General features: G+C 39.9%; 2 non-coding genes across 2 annotated transcripts; both read left to right on the top strand.

The window, feature by feature from the left end:
- The first annotated feature begins 894 nt into the window (after positions 1 to 894).
- trnaa-cgc (transfer RNA alanine (anticodon CGC)) lies at positions 895 to 966 on the top strand. The gene has a single exon. It is a non-coding gene; the product is annotated as a tRNA-Ala (tRNA).
- Positions 967 to 2,312: 1,346 nt separating this feature from the next.
- On the top strand, positions 2,313 to 2,385 carry trnak-uuu (transfer RNA lysine (anticodon UUU)). Its single transcript has one exon. It is a non-coding gene; the product is annotated as a tRNA-Lys (tRNA).
- Positions 2,386 to 9,806: the final 7,421 nt, after the last annotated feature.

Here is a 9,806-nt window from a genome sequence, read left to right as displayed (position 1 = left end):
TTAGCGGACCACAGATTATCTTGAAAAGATTTGGGTTTGCACTAACTGGGATTCAAACCCGACTCAATTATTTGGAAGGCGCCTGTACCATCAACGCACTTCAGAGAAGCACCTGCAAATTATCACAATCCTCTCTCTCACCTACAAAGTTATGGAGACACAGACGTCCAATGAAAACTAATTTTATTCACTCAAGGCTCCACTCTTTTGTTGTGATGTCATTTTAATTAATATTAGCTTTGATAAGGTGTCGTTTTTGCCTCTTAAAGTTAAAGTCTGCTCCTTTCTTCCTGGAATAGAAATAACATGTTCCATCTTTGTTTAAAAACACCACTAAAAGTAAAATATTCAGCTCTACCGCCTGTGTGCATCGACAAGACATCTCAAAAGGACTTATCACATAACAACACGATCCTTCCTGTTACTATTCCTGTGGTTGGGGCGTTGTTTCACCCTTTTACGTTCTTCTACAATATTTGCAGACAGGGCTTTATCACTCGAGTTGTACAGAACAAGTGTGCATCGGTCCATGAAAATCATCAGTACTGCTGTTTTTCTATGCATAGTTTAATCAAGAGCACTTAAAAGATGCAAAAAGCTTTTAAATAAAACAGAATTGAAAGACAGTCGAGTAAGGAGGTAGAAAAAAAGCACTCCCCCGTCTGGGAATTAACCACCGTCGCACGTGTGACTGGATACAAAAATAATAGATTAATATGTGCCCAGTCTCTTGAAGCTTCAGTTCGATTATTTTTCCTTCCTTATTTCTTCATTCCCATGAACTTACTCTGTAGTAGAGGAAACGCGAAAGTGGGAAACTGCAGGCATTCTTCGTGAGTGGTGGATTGTGATCAGTGAGCATCTGGACAAGTCTGTTCCATTTCCTTTTCGATCGGGGATGTAGCTCAGTGGTAGAGCGCATGCTTCGCATGTATGAGGTCCCGGGTTCAATTCCTGGCATCTCCAGGTGCTTTATATTACAGTACTCACATCGCAATCTTCTGTTGAGTGAGAACTCTTTGCTTGTGTTCAGAGAGAGCCAGGTTTACTAAATGCAGGCACACTCGACGTGCTGCAGAGTTGCGCTGCTGTTTTAAATGTACCTCATTTAGTTCTGTTAAATCCTAATAATTTTATGAACTAATAATTTAGTTCAAATTCAGGAAATCCAGAGATTGATCCACACTTGTCGTGACTGTTGCAGAAAACACCTGTTGAATCTCACCCGGGATTTCTTGAGAGATCATTTAGCGAGAGAATCCCCCTTCTGAACTCCGCACTAAACTGAAAGCTTCACGAACTCTTCACTGCGTGTCCTGTACTGTTACGAGTGCTCTCGTGTAGATGTGAAGCACAGCCATAAACACACTTTGAACTTTTTCCGTTTGTTAATGAAAATGCAAAAGAGCATGACAAGTATTGATCGTATAAAATATCCATGGCACAGCTCGAGAAAGTACTGAAGGACTACACATCGACTTTTGATGATTACAAGAGATTCAAGAAACACAACCGTCCGCACCTGGGTTTGGATCCTGAACGCTAGAGTTAAAAGAACATAAGCAACGGATATGACCTTTAAACTCTCTTAATTGTCTTATAGTTTATGAAATAAAACAATTTCTTAATAATTTCTGTTGATAGACGATTTATTGAATTTTAACAAAATCACAATTGCAAAATTTTTCGGTTAAACTGTTATTCACATACTCTAACGTAGATAAACGTTAGTGTCTTCCGGTGTGTGAGCCAATTTCTCCAAAAATTATTTGTTAGTCTGTCGGGAGGCTGTGCAAGGTGTTAAGAAATAGAATTTCTAAAAGACAGGGAGCCTAAGCTTAACATCAAGGCAGAAAAAATGCTGTTTTCTCTACAGAAATGCTCTTTAGATTTTAGCACTGTTGCAACTCCCTTTATAAAGGGTGTGCACACGTATACAACCAAGGCATTGAAAGTTTTTTTTTAATTATTGTTCCAAAAAATGTTCCATTTGTTTTCTTTTTAATGTTGTTGATTAAAAGATTTTATTAAATGTGAAAAAAATCTGAATGTGAAAATAGGTCAAAATGCTATTGAAAAAAATCAGTAATGTGAGGAAAGATGGATTGTGGGAGCCCCTTAACTACCCATGTCATGCTGTATTTCTCACTCATTCTACTGGGAGTGGTGCCATCTCATTCTACTGGGAGTGGTGCCGTCGCTTCTGGATAAAGTCTGTCAGTGGTCATTCCAGACGGGTCAGGTATGACTGCTCTTCGGCACAAGAGACACGTGACTTGCGAGGATCTCGACAGTGTCGACTTTCTTTCAGAGCCCGGATAGCTCAGTCGGTGGAGCATCAGACTTTTAATCTGAGGGCCCAGGGTTCAAGTCCCTGTTCGGGCGGTTGTGCTGTTCTTAAGTCTATTGTGAATGTCATTCTAAATAGTCTTTTATCTTTCACTCTTCTAGCTGTACTGTGGTTATTTTAAATGTCCATTACTTGTATTTACAGTAGTGTATTTAGTGTTTCATTTCACAAACCGAAAATGTTCAAGTAGATCTTGTCACTCTACTCCACGTAATCATCTAAATTAAATCACAGTAGAGTACAGAACACGCAGTGAGGAGCTCACACAGTGAGTGCTCTTGAATACGACGAGAGGAAAGGCACACTGCACATCTGCAGAACATCACGTCCGAGTTTACAGCGACAGCAGAGGTTAGAAGCGAAGTAGTTTTTTTATTACTCGCTCGCTGAACGATCTCTCAAGAAACCTCGGTTGAGATTTAACGGGTGTCTAACAATCACGTTCAAAAAGGTGACGATAAGTTTTTTTTAACTAGGTAGCCTTAATGGCAACACAGTGTGAGTAATCTTAAAGCAGCTGCAGATGGAGTAGCCGTAATGGCAACACAGTGCTTTGAGTTCGGCTTTTCTTATTTCTTCTGCAGAACCAGTGGTATTGGAATATACTGATCCGTATAAGAAGCGCTTTCGGTTTCTGATTATTTTTATTGAGCGCTGCTCTAAACTTTACATTTGCTCGGGCTAGTTTTCCCCATGAAAAAAAGACATATCCCTAATTACATGATTTCACTTTTCTTATCAACGAGTAGAAATAAAATATATACTTCATTATAAGTACCACAGGCAAGATGGCTGGTGGTCTAAGGCGTTGCGTTCAGGTCGCAGTTACCCCTGGAGACGTTTGTTAAAATCTCACTTCTAATAAAGAGGTGTTTCTCGTTAGAGTAGAAACGATAGAAGCCTTAACCGGGAAAAAATATCACAACATCTCGGATTTCACGTGTTCAATGTTAACTGTCTCAGTGGTTGCCTCGGTGATTGATGGCTCTTCTCCCTCGCAGGGTGACGGCAAACTTCTTCAGAGAGGGAGTCTCCCACGCACGGCTTTTCTTTATCAAGAGCTGAGACAACAGAAACAGACTTCAAACTGACATGAATTACTTCTTGAGCGTTTATGATCGTCTTTAAAAAGCTGAGAGCAGGTGAAAACGTCTTTGGAAAAGAGGAAATGTCTGCTGACAGTAAACTGAGCTCACACTCAGATCCGGCCAAGCGCTCTTCGTTAGTACAGTGCTGAGAAACCTCGCTTGTCGCGCGAGAGACCGGGGTACGTTTCTTTGACAGGGCGCTGGTTTAATTTTTTAACAGCCTGACTTCATTTAGAAAGTGTGTACTGTGTACTAAGTTTCGGACTAGTTAGTGCAGTAGAATATGGAGATCATCTCCAGCTCTGAGCTCAACTGCAACAAGCAGTCGTGCTGAACAAAGTCAGAGAACCAGCTTAACGTGTGCTCAGTGTGGTGCTCAGGACACAGGGGTATTGTTGTGGTTATAATTAGCACAAACTGATCAGTAAATTAAAATGCAGAACACGTTAATATAGGATTATTACTGTGTCTCTGTCCCGTTTGTATATAACCCAATGTCCCTCACAGTTTAAAAGATACCAGTATGGACACCTAACTCTTAATTCGGTGCTCATTGCAAATAGTACCAAAACAAGCACGTCCGACAGCTGCGGGGTTGAAGGTGAACATGCATCGTATTGTAATGGCTTCTCTTTCCACTGATCAATGAGACAGATTCATGAGGAGATCCTACGCACAACTAAGCGAACACATCGCTATTTCGGTCTGATGTAGAGGCTCCATTTGTGTGAGCAGTACTATAAATGTAAGTCTTATATACTTTCAGGGGCTGCATCTGTAGCGCTTCATCTAAGAAGACTGTTTTACTTTACCGCATGGTTACATTCACCCACCCAATTTATTCTCAGAATACCCAATGGCTCAATAACCCTGTTTTCCCCTGGGAACCACCAGTGTACAGTCCCATTCCATTCAAAAATATAACAAATATATTAAATTAATATATTAAATTAACAAATATATTAAATGAATTGTGTAACACAGAACTGGAAAGGTGAACCCGGGATGGCTGAGAAATTGATTAAAGTTATATTTTTATAGGTGAATAATTGCTGAGCAATTGAACAGGTGAAACCGTTGACCAAGATAGTCGAGTGGTTAAGGTGTTGGACTTAAGACCTACTGAGCAAATGTCTATGTGGGTTCAATCCCTGCTCCTGTAATTTGCTTTTGAAGTGACAGAACACTTTGAAGATTTACACTCTATTAAAATATGTATTTACTAAATTTCAGTTCTCTTCACTCCCTGGGATAACTGAACTCTCACTATCACATACTGAAGGCTTTACATGGATTAGCTGTGATACAGCTCCTAATAAAGACAGAATGAAACTGTATAAATGACATGTTTTAAATAAACGTGTATTGATAAACTTCATTATTAATAAAAGTGGTGTGACGGGAAAGCAAATTAAATATTACAATGATATTCCAAGCAACTGATGTGTGCCGGAACCAAATGTCGTCCACTGTGGGCTTTGTAAATTGTTTAAAAATTGTAAGTGAAGTTGAGATAATTAACAATTTGTTGAATCCTGCAGTTACAGATTAAAATGTGAGAAGATTTTCTCTGGGTTTATCTCTGTCCGAGTGCCTGATGTGAATATGCTGAACGCAGTGTCTTTGATTTATGTACTCAAACAACCAAAGAATCCCATATTTGTCATCCTATGGTTTGTCAAACGTGATTTTTTTAAAGTGGGTGTGATTTCGTTTAGTCTTTCGCTCCTGTACTAGAGCAGTAATGTTTCTAGACACGCATGAGCGTGGTATAGTAGGCTGACAGCAGGAACATGTGGCCCACAAGCAGTGACAGTATAAGAGGTGTCTGCAGTATGTTGGTTTATGAGCAGTGATAAAATAAAATGCAGAGGAAGCAGGTGTGCCTGCATTAATAAAGCTCCATCGAGCGGAAAAAGTTACAGAAGAACCAACCTAAATCCAAGAGAAAGTTTCTGCAGCTGAAATCACAGGCAAAACTGCCACAGGCTTGAACTCACAGCCTCAGCATGACTCCACTATGTACTGCTGTATAAGTACTGTGCACTGACCAATTGCACCACTGGAGCTGAACAATGTGTTTGTTACATGTCTTAGATGTATTTACTGGAAGGTTGACGAAATCGTAAATCACTGATTTCATTATCTGCACGTTTAATATCTAGGAGAGAGAACTCCTTCAGGTTCTACAGCTCACAAGTGCACTTTAAGAAGTCTTTGCTTTTGTGAGATGAATCTCCGAGGTGCAACTTTTTTCTTATTACTAAAGATACCTCTACATTGTAAACTATTTGAAGACCTAGAAAAAGGAACATGGGGTTAGTTGAAATAAGCACTGAATGGGTTAAAACCCACGCTCCTTGAATTGCTAAAGAGATGCCTTGAGGAGAATAAATCAACATACTGTATTCACACAGGTCACTCGGCCACGGACAAGAACGATCAGCTACCACCACTATTATTATCATTATTATTATTATTCAACCATTTGGGGAACAATACAGTTGAACAATCCCACTGTTCTCATGGCAAGAAAAATAACATGAGACCACTGTAAGAGGAAGAGTGTTGTAATTGTTTGAACAATTGATTTCTATTTTTCCCTCTTATGGGCAACCCTGTGGTATTTCTTTTTTTCTTTGTTGTTGTGCACAGGCTAGTTCTGCAGCGATATTTGCCACAGAAATTTCTGCGCAGCTTCGTATTAAATCTGTTCTCAACTGCAATGGACAGAAGACAACTCCAGTAGATAGCTGTGTAGTTGTGTAGGACCACACACGACACAGTGATAGTGCAGCTCTTAATGGACTGGTACACAGACCACATGAGAGGCAAGCAAAAAGCTGTTTTAAAATTCCAAAGGCTCGCCAAGTCAGAGGAACAGCAATGAACTGAAAAGATATGTTACAGACGTCTATGTTAACCTCTTTATGCAATTTGTTTAATTTATCTGTAGGTTAACACTCCCAAGTAACAGCACTTTACAGTATATTAATGTTAATTCCGCTGGTGGACATTAGCTGGTGTTTTTTGTAACAATTTGTTTGCTCTGCTGTAAGGAATAATAATAATGATAACATCACTTTATTAACCCTTTACAATTTATTGCATTAGGAATTATCTTTTTGCATACCCCAGCTTGCTCTCCATGAGGCACACAAATAAGGAGGGAGCCTAGGGTCAGAGCACAGGTTCTGCTATTGTATGGTGCCCTGGAGCAGTTGGGGTTAAGGGCCTTGCTCAGGGACTCAACAGAGTAGGATTCCTCTGCCAGCAGAGGGATTGGAACGAGCAACCTTCCAACCACAGGCGCAGATCCTTAGCCACAGAGGCACTGCTCCGCCCCAAGTATATAAAGTAAAGTAAAGAATATACAGTATATAAAGCACGCGAACTTAAATTTTAAAAAGTTTTCAGGCTCTTTAGCATTTTCCTTCACATATGGAAAAAGTTCGATGTGTTCTTGTCACATTTATCCACGTACAGTCTGTTCTGTTACAGTCTTGAGTGACACAAACCTTCTCTTTTACTGCACTACACAGTTCAGCACACAAGGATCCTCAGTCAAACAAACACTTCAATCACTTGATAAATGCCATTTCTCATCCTTTCTCTTAGTGTTGGTGCTACTATTGTATGCAAAGGAAGCGACTTGACAATGAAAGGTGTAATAATCTTAAAGAAAGTCTTCATGAAGGAGTTCATCGGCAAGCTCTCATCTGGCAATTGACCGGGCTTGTGAAGAAACCAATCTCATTCAACAACCATACAAATTGCACAGCTTAAGGCACATGAAGCACAATTCGTGGGCTAACTGACACAAAACAATGTTACTTCACATTATCCGCAAAGCTGTTTTGCTTGTTGACCACCTCTTCCTACATTACAGTGAGCACATACCGTATATTTCAGTTTCTTCTCTTTTATTTTCCATACAATTTTACTGTCCCTTTCCCCCATGTGGAGATGTATCCACAGCCAAAACCCCGTGTTTCAACCTACGTTTGTGCCAGTTTTACAATTGGTGTAGGAGCCTGCCTTAGAGAGGTCCAGTGGCACAGTTGTTCAGTGTGTGGTATGCATGTAGCTGTGCACAGTGGAGTTATAATGAGGTTGTATGTTCAAGCCTTCCCTGGAGCATTAAGTCTTTTGAACGTTTTCCACCCATAAAAACTTCATTCGCCGTAGTAGTTTCACTGTGACTTTGCAGGTAAAATATTCTTAATGAGAATAATATTTTGTATGCGATAAATAACTGAACTAGAAAATATTGGAAATAAATGGCTTGTCACACTATTCGCAGCTGGCACTCAGACAGAGAAATGTCCTGTCATTAAAGAAAATTCATGAAGAAGAGGAGTGACATCATTGCAAAGGCGATATTTTCTGATGTCTGTTTTGGTTAATAATCATTTGCGTGGGAATTACTTCTGTCATTATTACTAATACTGATAAAAACAGAGAACTCACAGCTCTCTGGACGTTGGCCTGGACTCTAGAAAGTCTTTTTATTTGCAAGCGGCTCTGGAACTCAACACCTGTTGATGGGTCACTTCTGTCAGACACATCAGTGGAACCCAAGCCCACCTACACACACATTCACACACACTGATAGATATACTGTACACCTACACTCTCACACACATTTACACTCACAGACACATCACACATTTATACACACAATAAGACACTCACACACTCACATATACAGATGCAGCCATTCAAAATGGGTGAGGTATTTCAGGGCATACCCCGGTGGGCGTGTCGCGGTATCACGCGGTGTCACGCAGTGTCACGTGGTTAATCGCGCGTCATTTGACGCTCTGCCGGAAACTATCCGGCGTCACCTTGTAAAACTGCCAGGGGGAGCTTAACCTCTCATGTACAGCATTTGAGCCTTTAATTTTGAACTGTGTATTACAGCATGTTAATCTTCAGTCATTAAAATGTTGGTATATTTTATGAAAGCAAGATTGCTCAGTTGGACAAAAGTACACAACCTACCTTTATCAGAAATATTTATGCATCAAAGCCTTTACCGAAGATATTACTAATAGTATTAATAATGGATGACTTTGGACAAGCTGTATACTCAAAGTATAATTTCTTTAGCACATTTGTACAAGCACTTGGAATCTGTCCAAGCCATACTTTGTCAGGCATTTTGTTTTACTTCAACGGGCATAAAAACTCCCTTGCTTTTAACAGGGCGTTTCAAAATTTCTAACTACGAAAATGATTTAAAATGCGACACTTATCATTCAACTAGAGCTCAAAATACCACAAGGATCCTCAAGAGCACAGCAAAGACTGTATTAAAAGATACTTGTATGAGATACATGAGAATCCAGGCTTTTTTTATCAATGCTTTCTTTTCCGTATACCAGATTTCATGGAACCACTTCAGAAGGGTGTCAGCCAGTCAGATTCCAGGAATCGGTACTTTAAAGGAAAAATACACACCGGTATTCCATTTCTCCCTAACGATTTTAAGCATTGAAGTATTTAACTAGCATGTGAAATAGCGTGTGAAAAAGTGGTAGTTTTAAGCTTTTCTGCTAATATAATATGGAATCGCGTATCTAAAGAATTTAATAACGATATGATTATAGTCGTGTACTGCGACAGGGCTGTGTAGGGCTGTTTCGCCTCCCTGTTCATGCGAGTTGTCCTGTAGCCTACTGGTCTATGTACTTGGCTAACAACTCGCAGGTTGTGTGTTCAAATCCAGCTGGTGCTGGACCTATCCTTTAACTAACATTTCTTCGAAAAAATAGAATAGCGATATCATGGACAATCATCTGACTTTTATATTTCAAAATATCGCAACATGATCGATTCTAAGTCATTTTTGATAACAATGAATAGTCACCTTCTTCCCTTCTGACAACGGTCCCTGCTTCTGTTTCCTGCTTCTATTGTGTGTGTGTGTGTGCAACAGAGTAAATTTTTATAGGAGAAATGGAGGCTGGACAGTATGCGTTACAATATAAACATTTATATTGATTTAAATCGTGTTCTGATTTAAATCGCAAACGCGTGTTTAATTATATGTGTTTTTTAATCATAATCAGGCTAATGCAACATAAGTTGATACAGTATCTTTGTCTTCTAGGTATCTTAATAAACTTTCAGCATAGCTTTCTACCCGTTTAGATTTATATTTCTTGGGATTTTGGGATCAAACGTGGAAGGATTAGATTGTAATACGTTTTAGAAAAGTGTAATCTATACCTGCCCAGACTGTACGCCTTCCTAAACTAGTGTCCTGCCCTTCCCCGCGCACCCCAGCCGGGCGCTCTTCGGCCTGTGCCCGGGACGAATGTATATTTTGATATTTACACCCGGCGCGGCACCGAGGGAGCGTC

Source organism: Atractosteus spatula, chromosome 10, assembly GCF_055471065.1.
Source record: "Atractosteus spatula isolate fAtrSpa1 chromosome 10, fAtrSpa1.hap1, whole genome shotgun sequence".
NCBI classification, from domain to species: domain Eukaryota; kingdom Metazoa; phylum Chordata; class Actinopteri; order Semionotiformes; family Lepisosteidae; genus Atractosteus; species Atractosteus spatula.
The sequence above is the reverse complement of the archived record's forward strand: the minus strand, read 5'-3'. Positions and strand labels throughout refer to the sequence as shown.